At 35.6% G+C, this 14,935-nt stretch overlaps 1 protein-coding gene across 5 annotated transcripts in view; it reads left to right on the top strand.

The window, feature by feature from the left end:
• The window catches only part of LOC126773795 (cationic amino acid transporter 3), a 54,943-nt gene that overhangs the window by 24,168 nt on the left and 15,840 nt on the right, over nucleotides 1-14,935 (top strand). The window contains exon 1 of one of the 5 annotated variants that reach the window (XM_050494978.1): nucleotides 1,992-2,013. The exons of 3 other annotated variants lie outside the window; for them this stretch is intronic. The gene's annotated coding sequence lies outside the window, so the exon portion shown is untranslated. Of the gene's footprint in view, nucleotides 1-1,991; nucleotides 2,014-13,680; nucleotides 13,783-14,935 lie in introns of those variants that run through there. One more of the 5 variants, XM_050494975.1, reaches the window with a different exon arrangement.

Here is a 14,935-nt window from a genome sequence, read left to right as displayed (position 1 = left end):
GGAACATACTTATGTAACTAATAAAATGCGATTATTAAATTATTCAATATTTTCTTTGTGAGGAAAAAATTGTATTATAAATCTACCATCGATTCCTTATAATCGTTTGGTGATCTTAGTGGTTACTCTATCGGCAACCCTTTGGCCGGAATAACGGTGAACTTTAAGAAATGAAACATATAGAGGTATAATGTAACACCGTAGCTCATAGCTGTTTATTGAAAAACGTCTGCTTCCGACCACCTTGTGAGCTATTTCTGGGCTCGGAAATTGTCTCACTTCCTAGTGCCAACTCCTGAACAAGCGGTAAATTGCAGGATCCTATCGCGTTACGTTTCGAATCTTCCATTATATTGTACTTCATTATACTTTATTGTTCTTGTAACTGTATATATAAGGCCACAGATTTCAAAGAGGTACAAAGCCCAGGACGGGCCGATAACATGTTATTGAGTTTTTTCTTTCGATAAATTCTTAGTAGCAGCCCGAGCTTGGAAGTTGGAAGAGTATTCACTCCCGTGCCTTGGAAAACACGTAAAGCCGTTAATCCTGAGCCTGAATACTTTCCGTCGTATCGGAATTTCGTCCCATCAAATCACGAAAGTAAGGGAATAGAGAGTGTAACTGTGTTTGCGCACACACTTGTGCACTATAATATGTCCCGCGCAGTTGGCTGGTCACCCTTGATATTAGGTGCCGTGGCTGAAATCGGTGAAGAGAACATTATCATATCGTACTTTTTAGGAACGAGAAACTTAACTAACTACTCGTATATTAACAGCCGCGTGTGTTACAGTTGGTTTCAAATGTTTTGACCTTGCTATGACGAAATCGTTAAATATGTAATGACTGTTGTTGTAATGAATTGATATAGTTGGAATTAGGAGGTAAGCCCAGTGGTTAGAACGCGTGAATTTTAACCGATGATCGTGGGTTCGCACCCGGGCAAGCATCACTGAATTTTCATGTGCCTAATTTGTGTTTATAATTCATCTCGTGCTTGACGGTAAAGGAAAACATCGTGAGGAAACCTGCATGTGTCAAATTTCACTGAAATTCTGCCACATGTGTATTCTACCAACCTGCATTGGAGCAGAGTGGTGGAATAAGCTCCAAACCTTTTCCTCAAAAAAAAAACGAGAAGAGTTCTTAGCCCAGCAGTGAGACATTCACAGGCTGTTACTGTATACAAATTTATTATACAGTTATATCATTATATATAAAACTTTAACAATCTTTCAATGATGTCTTTAAAATTTTTTTTAATACTTCTTCTATTTCTAAACTACATTCAGAACTAGTAGATTGACATTTAATTTATTAAAAGAAAATGATAATTTATATGTGCTTGTAAAAACGTACTTGAAAAAAGCATATTCTGATTCTGATTTTTTAATTACATAACTAGTCTATATGTAAATCTTGCCATATTTGTGTATTGAAGACTTGTTACCGAGGTCAAGCTTATATACGAGTCGAGACCTAATATAAAATTTAAAATAATTAAAAAAAAATGCAGTTTTTTGCCTCGGCTGTTCTCTATTTCCGCGTGTATCGATCACTAACACTCGATTTGAATATAGTCAAAAATAATATAATTCTTCTTTTCTTCTGTTTGTCACGTTTTTTTTTTTTTTTTCAGCCTTTTTCCGTCCACTGCTGGACGATAGAACGCCAACCATCCCGATCTTGGGCAGTCCGCATCCATCCCGAACCTGCCACCTTTTTTAAATCGTCGGCCCATCTTGTCACAGGGCGTCCTATATATATCCTACACTACGTTTGCCTAAGCGTGGTCTCCACTCCAACACGTGTCGGCTCCATCGGCCACCAATGCGCCTGGAGACATGACCAGCCCATTTCCACTTCAGCGAGCTAATTCTAAGCGCGATGTCGGTGACTTTAGTTCTCTGGCGAATGTCCTCATTTCGGATTCTATCTGCCAGAGAAACCCCAAGCATCGCGCATTCCATTGCTCGCTGAGCGACCCTAAATTGGTGGACCAGTCCTACGGTAAGTGTCCACGTTTCGGCACCGTAAGTCATTACAGGTAGGACGCACTGATTGAAGACCCTGGTCTTAAGCGACTGTGGGATCGACGATTCAAAAATATGACGTAACCTCCCGAATGCCGCCCAGCCGTAAACGTATTCTTCTTTTAGCCTCCTTCTCAAAGTTGTGCCGGCCAAGTTGTATAGTTTGGCCCAGGTAGATATATTCCTGCACAACTTCAAGTAGAGAGCCATTTACGACCACTGGTCTCGGGGATACATTACGGTTTGCCATAATTTTGGTCTTTTCAATGTTCATCCCGAGACCTACTTGTCTTGAAGAATCGCTCAGGCTGTTTAGCATCTCTTCCAAATCCTGCAGAGTCTCTTCCATGATGACAATGTCGTCGGCAAATCGCAGATGTGTAATGTGTTGGCCATTTATATTAATGCCGCGTCCGTTCCAATCGAGTGTCTTGAAGACGTCCTCCGATGCATTGGTAAAGAGTTTCGGTGATATTACATCTCCCTGTCTTACCCGCGATGCAATTGGATTGGTCTTGTGCTCTGATCTTGTACTTGGACGGTCATGGTTGCGGCTTCGTACAAACACTTTACCACCTGGACATACCGACAGTCAATTAGGCCTCTCTGCATGGATTCCAGAACAGCCCAGGTCTCGATGGAATCGAAGGCTTTTTCGTAGTCCACAAACGCTAGGCATAAAGGCTGATTATATTCCTCGGTCTTCTGTATTATTTGCCTTAGTGTGTGTATGTGTTCTACGGTACTGAAGCCTTTTCGAAACCCAGCCTGTTCCACGGGTTGGAAGTCATCGAATTTTCGGGCAAGACGATTCGTGATTACCCTCGAAAACAACTTGTAAACATGGCTTAAAAGTGAAATGGGGCGGTAGTTTTTCAGAAGAGCTTTATCGCCCTTCTTGAAAAACAGCACCACCACACTTCTGCTCCATGTCTTCGGTGTTATACCATTGTGGAGGACGGAATTAAAGATGTTAGCCAGCTCTCTCAGAACTGGTGTGCCTCCTGCTTTGAGAAGCTCTGAGGTAATTCCGTCATCTCCTGGAGCCTTGTTGTTTCCAAGTTGCCCGAGAGCAATCCTAATCTCGCCCAAATCGATGTCGGGAAGATCGTCTGATAGATGGCGTGTTAGTCTGGCTCGTGGGTCATCCGCACTGTGGGACTCAGGTGGAGGTACTCGTGATGAGTATAAATCGCCATAGTACTTTTCGACTTCAGCTAGAATCTCTGGTTTTGAGGTGACGGTTGTGCCTTGTATGGTTCTGAGTTTTGTCAGGTGACAACAGGAGGTATGTGACTTTGCAAGAACCTTTGAGCCCCTATTGAGTGCTATAGCATCTTCAATATTCCGGGTATTCGCTCGTCTTGTGTCACGCCTTATTAGTTTTTTAACCTTCCTGTTAAGTGCCTGACACTCAGATGGCGTCATGTTCTGCTGTTCTCGTCTCCTCGTCATCTCGTTCAGAGTTTCGCCTGAGAGCTTCGACTTACGTCCATTGCTCTTTTGTCGGAAGTAATTTTGGCCTACCTCGCGGATGACACGCACCAGACCATTGGTGGCGTCGTCAATGCCCTGCCTGGTTTCCAAAATGGCAAATCGGTTCTGTAGTTCCAGCTGGAAGCTTTCGCAACCAGCTTCGACCTGAGGCAGAGTTGGTCTAAGAGTCGACTTCATTAACCGCGATCGTTCTATTTTAGTGTTAATATTCAAGGTGCCTCTTACCAGGCGGTGATCACTTCCAGTGTTTACCCCGTTGATCACGGAGACATCCCTAAATATTTCACGTACCTCCTCCTAAACGGCTGGACCGATTTGGATGAAGTTTTATGTGTATATTTCTATTGGTTCTTGGATGGTTTGAAAATACAATTGGACCCGGACACATTGGAATTTACTAAATGAAAAAATGTATGTATAGCAGGATGAGTCTGCCGGGTCTGCTAATTTAAAAAAAAAGAGTTTTTACCACTACTTAAAAATGAACAAAGGGGAGGTAATTTAATTCAATTATTTGTTATTATTTTTTCATTTTATATTCAAGAACGTTCGCTATTTCTTTAATAAAGCTTTAATGGATGTGTTGGATATATAAAAATAATTGATTCGTCGAATCAAGGTTTCCGATAAAGCACGATTTTGTTCATTAAATAAAACATAAGAAATATTTTATGGTGAAATAATGCATGCATCAAAAGGTATTATATTATATTTTTATACAAAAATACGAACATCGAACTCTGAGGTTTTTCATCTGTTTAAAAAAAATCTATAAAATAGATTATAAATCTATGAAAAAAAAGTTTTTACAATCTTACCCATTTTATTTTGGTCGAAAGGTCTGTCACAAAAGATGACACATTTTACGTAGAGTATATTAATAGATGGCTCCATGAGTAGAACGTGAATTTTAACTAGTGATTGACGGTTCGTGGTGTTTCAAATTTTACATTGTGCGTGAAAAAACAACGTAAAGAATCAGGCGCGTGGATGTAAAATGAAACAAAGAACAAAACGTTACAAAATTAAAGTTAAATAAGAAATGAGTATTAGCTCACTTAGCTAATAACTTTCATATGAGATTCTTTTAGAAATTTTAGCCCAATCAAAACCGGAATAACAGCTAATTTATAAGGACAGTAGTCTAGACACGTTTGCGGAGAAAGCACGAATGACAAACGTAGCTGATGCTAACACAAATTATTTATTACTTGATATTTAATTCAAGTTCTGTCTATTTGACATTCTGGTTCCAACTTCCGATACGTACGGATGTCTAACTAAACGCTATTCCATTGTTATCGTTTACCGCCGAAACCATTTAACTACGATATTCATCCGATTGCTAAAACGTGCGTCCATCGTATGACACATTCATAATTTTTCTACGTTTTATTGTCATATTAAATAAGTTCTGGTGCAGTTTGTGAATATAAGTGTTATGTTACTACGCGAGTTCTAAATTAAGGAATTCCCAAAACACCGTAAGTACACCAATCCTAAACATATATTATGGATCACACCGTCTTCTTCTTCGTCGTGACACTCTTGTCAGAGCGGCCGTGGTCGCCATGAAGTATTATGAATTATTCGGCGCAGATGTTATTCGCCTCACGACCCTTCGCCATATGTCCCTGTCAGTGGTAAGCCTCGTGCATTCATGCAAGGGACCGCCAACAGTTGTTTTTATTTGGTCGGTCCATCGCATGGGCGTCCTTCCACGTGGCCTGTTGCCATCCACCTTGCCTTGAATGACAAGGCGCTCTATGGAGTTATTTCCTTGCCGGGAGGATCACACCATAGATTATGCCATTAAATATGTAATTTCATCTCCAAGCCATTATGGATCTAATTAATAAAGTATTTAAGGAACAGCTTATAAAGCTGTTCCACCAGCATTTTCAATTGGTTAGGTTCAAGCTTGTATTAGCCAAATCTGTCAATATCCTCTAGCCAAAAATAGCCTCTTTGCCTTCCAAAACTATCTCCTTTTTCAATTTTTTTCATAAGGGTTTATTTTATAAATTTTTTGTCCTGGTTTTGCGAGGGTAAAATAAGGGTGTATATATAACGTTTATATTGAAAAATAAAAGAATTTTGAAATAGTGGTAGTAGAGCTTTGAACAAGCCCGTTAAATACCACCTACTCATCAGATATTCTGTCCCCAAACAGCAACATTTAGTATTGTTGTATACCAGTTTGAATGAGCCAGTGAAATTTTAGGCACAAGAGCATGACATCTCGGTCCCCAAAGTTGGTTACACATTGACGTTGTAAGGAACGGTTAATATTCCTTACAGACTACTTGCTACGGAGGTCCATTTATCCGTAGGCCTACCTATTTTATATTTAAAAATAACTTCATCGTCGATAAAATTTCAATCAATTCAATTTTAGAGAACCTGTTAACATAGTATTACGCTGATAATGTATGTCGACATAACACCGGGGGTTTCACTATGAGAATCACAACACAACGTGAATTATTGCAGCGGTTTAATGTCTTGAGTAATTATCGATAATCATTAATAGCTTATTGTAATGCTTAACTCTTTCATATACACACTCAGAATTGACAGTTCTTATTAGTAAAGACTAGTAATTTTTTTAAGCCGCAAATTATAACACTTTTATTTAAGAATAACAAATACAAATTTTCTTATAAAATATACTCGGGCAAATCGACCACCGATACCGTGGCTTGAAGAAAGCCACCAACTGAAATTAAATGGGAGTGAAGTGAAATGAACATTAACAATAGGTAATAATGACTTACCATCAAGTATGTATGTATGTACCGTTGACTGAATTGTATGTCTTAAATGGACAAAAATGGAGACGATTTTCTTAATCTTAAATAAAATTACAAAACATGAGCGATGACATAAATATGTCTTATAACTTAAATATTTCATAGCCGAAAAGACATATATTTAAAAAAACCCTGACATAAAACGCGGTTGCCATATAAGGGTTTGCAGAGATGCCGAATATTTATATGCAATTCTTTTATCGTGTTTCTTCCATGGAGATTAGAATAAATTAATGATTACCATAAATTTCATCGTGTTCTCGATCTATATCTTTTTTTCAACAAAATATTCCTCAAATATTTTGTGATCAAATATTTTATTTAAAAAAAAACATCGATACATTCTATTATTTGTTAATTATTTTTATCACAAGTTGGTAGACAGATTGGTAAATGTGTATATGATGGTAAATGGTCACCACCGACGATAGACATTGTCATTATTCACAATATTAACCATCCCTTACATCTCCAATGCTACATGAGTAACTTTTCATAAGAAGCTAATCGGTTTTTTAATTTAATTTAAATGCTGTTATAGAAAATGATACTCAAAGAGAAGTATTAAGTTAGAGCTGTTATGTCCCTATAAGTTTTTTCCTTACGATTATAATACGAATGACATTAATAGACAGACAAGAGTTACTTTCACATTTTTAATATTAGTTTAGTTAGTATTTATGAGTTGATTGAATAAATGAACAATTATTTATTTATTTATTTATTTAGATAGTTTCACCATCAATCATAAAATTAATAACTAAAACAGATTATCTTACAAAGTGACACGTCTTTAAAGGTGTAGACAACACTTACCGTAAAAACAAAAATTATATAAACCAAACTAACCTATGAAATTTAAAAATCAAATCAGCAAAATACTAGCACAACAAAATCCTAAAACAAAGTTATATTAATACTAGCTGTGTCCGCAGTTTCACCCGCATATAACTTAAGAAATCACAAAGAGCAGGTTTATAATATTTCAATATAAAGAACATTTTTAGTTTTATTTTCGTGAGAAATTAGTATTTATAAGTTTTCTCAGCACCCGGATCTAGATAGGGCAACATACAATTGGCCATAAGAAAATGCAGCATTCCCTTAAATCTGTTCTGGTGGTTATGGATGATGTTCTGGTGGTACTTGAATGTCCCTATGCTTTATTTTTTGTGATTTTTAACGACACCTTCTCAGGACATTGTGTCTTTTTAAAACTGAAAGGTTTAAAGGTCTGTTTTAAAAAACAAATACATATTATCAACTAACCGTCTAAGAATAAATTTAATAAAACAATTAGAAATAAAAATTATGCCGTGACGCAACGAAATAAGTACTCAAATATCTTCCGTGTACAGACAGCGATCGCTTACATTTTTATTATATGTATAGATTATTCATAAATCTATTTTATGTTTTGAAACTTGAAAGAACAAATTTGTGACGCATCTTCTCCATCATTAAGTCTTCAATTATCTGTGTCATTTAGATTTCAGTTTATTTTAAGTCGGTGAGACAAACCCGTTGATGTGGATTTACCAGAGATATAACTCGATGACGTAAAGTATATAAATTAATATTAATCACTTTTTCATGACTCTTAATTTTGCCAGCACAGATTATTTCGCATTTATCGTTAACGTTAAGACAACCGTGATGGTCAGTGGTTAGAAGAGGTGAATAGTTAACCAATGAATCCGAGTTCACGGGTATTTTTTTCGGGCTTATAATTCATCTCATCCTCGGCGGTGATGGAAAATATCGTGGGGTCTCTCCATGTGGCGAATGAAAATCTAATACGTGTATTCACCAACCAGCATTGGAGCATCGTGGTGGAATAAATGAAATCTAATATTACTTCTTCCGAATTTTTGAATTAGTACCTGGGCGACCGAACTTTTCTCGTCAATTTTATTTGGATAAAATTGTGCTTTACAAGGGAAGACACTTATATAAGCACAAGACAAAACCTTGAATATAAATTTGTGGCAATTCGTTAGAATCGTTTTCGATATACACAAAATTTATATGCAATAATTGCACATTTAATATGAAAACATTAAGTTTTGGTCGTTTGTACTTAATTTTATTTAGCAATACTCGCACTCAAGTCTATCTATTACACTTCTCCAGAGCTATGCACTACGTAGAAAAGATAGTTAAGGCCCAATTTATGGCTTAAAATATAAAAAACATCGATCGTACTTAGTATAATGGTATCTCTAGTATAGTAACTAAATTACTTGTCTCTATACAATTACACAAAATTTGCATCACTACTCTGGAGTTCAGACGTAAGCGATACTTACCATGAAGGAACAGAGGGCACACGCCTACACTAATATAATGCGCAGTTAGATAGTATATTTTGAAAAAGATCGCCCAGACAAAAATCTGATCAAATGTAGAATCTGACGTCATTGCTAATGAAAGATCCAGACCAGAACCATCTACGTCATCATTTGAGAATTATAAACCTACTAGTTTTCGCCTTAGCTACGCCTGCTAATTAGGAGGAATCGAGCAGATTTTAAGTAACAAGTAGCATATGTCCTTCCTTGAGCTTAAAGCTTGCTTTATACTAAATTTCATCAAAATCGGTTTAGTAGTTTAGCCGTAAAAGCGTAACGGACAGTCAAAGTCACTCTCATTTATAACATTAGTATACATGTTAAAACATTATTGGTTTGAATTAAGACAAACATGATACATGACCATATAAGATATATCTCTATATTTTGTCATATATAATAAGCATCGTATATCATCATATGATCTTCATATCGAATATACTTTAACATATAATTTAAATAATTTTGTATCAATAATATAAATATACATATTATAGTATAATATTGCACACATTGAATTGAAATAATTTACCATATTTGGATGCCAAGGTTTACTGGTCATGAAAAAGAAACGCCTGTTCTGCCATTAAGTAATTTGACCTTTTCTCATATTGGTTATAATGTTTATAAATCACACAGAACTTGATTAAGTGTATATAGATCGACAATTATTGTACCAAATTATGACCGAAGGATATTTTGATTTTCGTTACAAAAAATAAAGGGGTATTGTTCCTTAAGGATAAATTTAAACAACGCGCTTTTCTATAGCAATGACCTAAATATTTATGGAATATGCCTATTATTCATAATTCCTTAGTCCTTTAGTGGTCAGAATGAGTGAATCTTAAGCGATGATCGTGGGTTTAAGCCCGGGCAAGCACCACTGAATTTTCATGTGCTTAATTTATGATTCTAGTGTTTGACGTGTTTTCTCGTGTTTGACGGTTAAGGAAAACATCGTGAGGAAACCTGTATGTGTCTAAGTTCACTGAAATTCTGCCACATGTGTGTTCCACTAACCCGCAGCGTGGTGGAATAAGCTCCAAACCTTCTCCTCAAAAAGGGTGAGGAGGCCTTAGCCCAGTAGTAGGACATTCACAGGCTGTTACTGTAAATGAAAATAAATTAATATAATATAAAAAATAATTAGCCTTTTTATTACAAAACGCTGGTTCTGTTGATATTTTCCCGATAGATAAACACATATTCAGCACAATATATAAACTATGCCTATATGAATCCGCGATCGTCTGTGCAATATTAATGATAATAATTTTTTTTTCTGACGACTGAACGAAATGTCTGCAGACGTGAATTTCGGTCGTTGCCTTTAAAATGAAAAGACATAACAATCAGATATAATCCGAAAAGCCTCAAACAACAATGACAGAGTAAATACTATACAAATATTATTCGTGATTGTCACCTTTATAAAGATAACCGCGCCTCATTGAATCACGCGAGTGCGTTCTTTAACGCATTATCTTATTGTTAAATAAGGCCAAAATTGATAAAAATATACATATGAAAATCTATCATGCTTATAAATTCTTTTTGGTGGTAAGGCTTTGAGCATGCATCCACTCCTCATATTTTCTACAGTCAAGTTGCAATATTTAGTATTGTTGTGTTCCGGTTTGACGGATGAGTCAGCAAGTATTATTACAGGTACAAAAGAGATAACATCTTAGTTTCTAAGGCCGATGTAAGGTATGCATGCCTTTCAGTGCCAATGTCTAAAAGCATTGGTGATCACTTATTATTACCCAGATAGATAATAGCAAGCCTCAGTCCAATTGCAGTCATATTAATTTATTTCGAAAAAGATTTTATTATATAGTATTATTATAAAAGTAGCTGCACTTCGCATTAGAACTATTGGCCTGAGAAGCGTAAATTACATTTTCTTGTTATCAATATAATAATAAAATAACAAAAGTCGATAAATCAAGTTTTCAATCGCTCTTATAATTATTCGACAGACTTAGAGTTATAAGGGCTAAGTTTCATACGTATTGTGCAATCTATATTTCTTTTATTCAGAATAAAATTTATTTCAGAATAAGTTTATTGTTCCATCTTATTATATATACATTTTCTGCGTTATATTTATTTCCGTATTAACATAATCTCAAAGACATTCAAGGCTTTAACATTTATTATATTCGACAAAAACAAATTATCTTGACATAACTTAAGCAGCAAGACAGCATATTTTTATTGCTCATAAAGCGTAGCTCTCACTTTTTAACCGATTACATGGAAAACAAGGATAATAACATTATAAACCACATGGTTTATCTATGTATTCATACGAGCTATTTACGCTATAACTATTAATATTAATTATACCAGGATACTATATGCAGTCATTTTTATAATATATAAAATTTATATCAAGAACACGCCGTCTAAAAGATTGGCCTGTGGCATTGTACCCAAGACGCTGGCACTATTGCCTCTCTGCACCGCTAGACCTCAGCCTTTGGACTAAATGAGTGCCAGCTCTTGGGTCACCAGAAGTGTGGATAAGTTTCTTAAAAAGATTTTTTATGTTTCTTTTAGTATCAAACAAATATATAATATATTTATACCAGAATATACTTCACTACACTACATAACCCGGCTTCGCAGAATAATGGTTGAATCTTCGGGTGGAATAAGGGTCTGCATAAACGTTTACCGTAATACACATCTATGATTCGATTGTTTTGTGACATTATAATCAATCACCTTCGTATTTCAGCCAATTCACACAAAACCATAAATAATTATACAGTAAAACCTTCTTCGTGAATTACTTCGTCGATTTACGAAGACTGTATGAAAATCCATTCAGTAGTTTTTGATTTAATCGCGTATATGCAGACGCCCCCGTCGCGCCTGGTTTTTACAATACGTAGTGATTCGAGTCATATTACAAGATAAAATGTGTTCTAGTTTAAAGGGTTAATGTGGCAATGTAAATACAGGCACAAGGGAACACATTTAAGGGATGGCTAATATGCCTTACAGTTCCTATGCCTAAGAGCGACGGTGGCCTCGTACCATCAAGTCGTTGGCCAGTCTGCCTACCTGTTTTGAATTAAAAAATAATGTTCCATCAAGGTAAATCTACAAGATAGTGTAACGTTTCAAAATGTAACGAATCTGACATTTCACGTCGTTCACAAGTTGCATACACATTTTTTTATTACAGAGAAAGTTCTGGTATAACTCTTAAAATTTACACATATATTTATTCTTTATAGCGGTGATAGTGTTTTATTGATTTTATTGTATTCGTATATCTGTTACATAATATCTTCACTTTCGTCGATTATAAAATATATTTTGTCTCATTTTTATTTGTTTTGATATAATCATATTTGATTGTGAAACTTTAATAATTTCATTTCGTCTTGTTTATTTCTCACCAGATTGATTTCTAAAGAAATTGTCTTGTTTTGGTTAAGCTTAATATTACGTAATTTAGTAATAATATAACAATAGAAAAACTATTGCCATTAACTTCTTCAACGTATTTAAAAATATCATTGTGATGTTTTAAGTATCCATGCACCACTAACCGCTTTATTATTCTAGAGTTGCTTATGTGGCTTCAGATATCAAGGTCCTTGATTCAAATCCCAGGGCGAATAAAAACGACGTCTACCGAGCGATGTTAGAAGATATGGTCTGGAGATTATATGAGTGTCCATTATACAGATCCCCTGGGAATTCTACTAACAAATTGTCTCTTTATCGCAATCGAATGAAAGCGTAATCGTTGCTGTTTATTCGTTTTCCTATTCTTTAATTTAATTATCGACTATTGACATAAAAGTTAAAAGTTAACTTTGGTCTTAACATAACGATATATCGGTTCGATTCCGATCCGAATAGATATAGAATAGTCAAAGTTGGATTGGAATGGAAACGGGAACGTATCGAAATCGTTATAGATTAGTAGAATCTGCTCCCCGGTCTTTTTCCGCGTCGTCATTTTGATTAAACAGGAGGGTTTCATGAAAACTGAACGTCGATATATGCAAGAGCCTTTTTTATTGTATTAATTAAGTAACATTAAGTAACATTCTACATGAACATCCTAATGAAAATGAATGAATGAAAAAAAATCCTACATGAACTCCTTGGATAATAAAACAAATAAAAATGTAACCGACACTAAACCCAGCGAAAGTTACCATTCATTTCATTCATGGTAATTTTAAAGTTATTGAAACAATTTATAAGTAAAGAAAAGCAATAAATGAATATAGAGAAAAAATACGTGAAAACAGAGTTTAGTTAGTGAAATAAATGTATATTTCTCATTGTTGTAATATGTAGCAACGAAGTATATAGTAAACGCGACTGCCTGTAGAGGGTTGATGTAAGGCCACAGACCCGGAGGTCCTGGATCAATTCCCAGGTCGGGCCGATAACAAGTTACTGGGTTTTTCTGTCAGAAAATTCTCAGTAGCAGCCCGGAGTCTGGAAGTTGGAAGTTTGTACACTCCCGTGCCTCGGAAAGCACGTAAAGCCTTTGGTCCTGCGCCTGAACTCTTTCCGGTCGTGTCGGATTGCCGTCCCATCGGATTATGAGAGTTAGGGAATAGAGACAGTACACCTGTGTTTGCGCACACACTTGTGCACAATAATATCTCTTACATAGTTGGCTAATCTCTCTTGAGATTGGCCATCGTGGTCGAAATCGGTCTGGAGGATGTAATAGTAAACGCGACAAGCACACACATATATGTACGTAAGTCATTCGAAATCACAAGTTCCATATAAAAATAGTTTTTAATGTAGTTTATAAAATGATATACAGACAACGTTATCTGTGAAGTATAATGAAAGTCTGCCCTTCAATGGGTTCGAAGTCGTGTGTACCATCTTTAGATTCCCGTATCTTTATTTACTGAGCTTATAGCGTTAAGATATAATCAATGCAAACATGCAATGTGACGAGACGTTTTCAGTTTAACGTTGTCACTGTTTGTTTCTTGTCATGCAGTGATTTTTAAAATAATACACTATTAAATAAAAACTTTTTTATAAATCGTGAACTTATTTAATTAATATTTTTAATTATCGGTAAGTATTGATAATGTTTATGGTCTTGATTATTTTTTTGTTACGTATTATTGTCCAGCTATTTTTGAGCTTGGTGCATAGGGCTATAGTCGATTCTTGTATATAAAGTACAAATTGATCTCGTAATTGTTTCAGTGTTGTGCAAAGTCTTCTCTCCTTTAAGGAGAAGGGTTTGAATTTTTTTTGAAGTTTATTCCACCACGCTACTCCCAGCGGGTTAGTGGTGTATGGCAGTATCATCTGGGTCATCTTGCCTTTTTATATAATATGGTGATGTTAATTATTAGAAAATTTCGACAACACCATTCTCAAAGACCAATCAGCCAAAGATCGGCGCAGGATATAGAGAATATTCTCTGATATCTATTTAAACACGAACATTTATCTAATTATTATTGTTTACATATTCTAAAAGTAAAGCTGTGAACGGAGCTTACTTTGATAGTGTATAAGAATTTTAGGATAGGTTAAATTAGTACTGTGTTTAGAGCGTCACGGTCGGATGCGCAAGCGATTCCGTGATGCCCCCGGACACGGAGAGGGTACCGGGTGGATAGATGGATAGATATATCTTACTCTTTCACTCAAATCCTAGTAAACGGTTTTTGATACAATTTGTAATAGAGATAACTTATGCCATGACTTAACACAGGCCAACACCTGCCCCCACTCACTTTACCTGCGAGCGTAGCCGCGGGCAAAAGTTAGTAACACCATATAATTATTGCGTTTGTATAAATGCAATATCTGACTTGCGAACTATAATACAAATAACACCTGCACCATACTTATTTATATTTCGAAGTTTCCCGTTAAATGGCATCGACGAAAATTCGAATAAAACCGGATCGAAATAACGCAAATTTTAATCATAGCATATTTTATTCTTGTATTTAAAATTTTAATTTATATAAAACTCGTTTTTTGTATGAATTAAGATTTGATCAATTAGGATATTCCTATTAAAAAGCAAATTCCTAGTTTGTGCAAGTCAAGGCACTGAAGTAAAGGTACTCGTATATACATACATATATATATATATATATATAAATACCACTCATCCCGAGATCTAAACTATCCGCCCGATTGACACGGCAACAGTTACTTCTTATCCGACGTAAACGCTCACTTATTTTACGCAAATCCTATCCAA

The sequence above is a fragment of the Nymphalis io genome, chromosome 15, assembly GCF_905147045.1.
Source record: "Nymphalis io chromosome 15, ilAglIoxx1.1, whole genome shotgun sequence".
Taxonomy (NCBI): domain Eukaryota; kingdom Metazoa; phylum Arthropoda; class Insecta; order Lepidoptera; family Nymphalidae; genus Nymphalis; species Nymphalis io.
The sequence above is the reverse complement of the archived record's forward strand: the minus strand, read 5'-3'. Positions and strand labels throughout refer to the sequence as shown.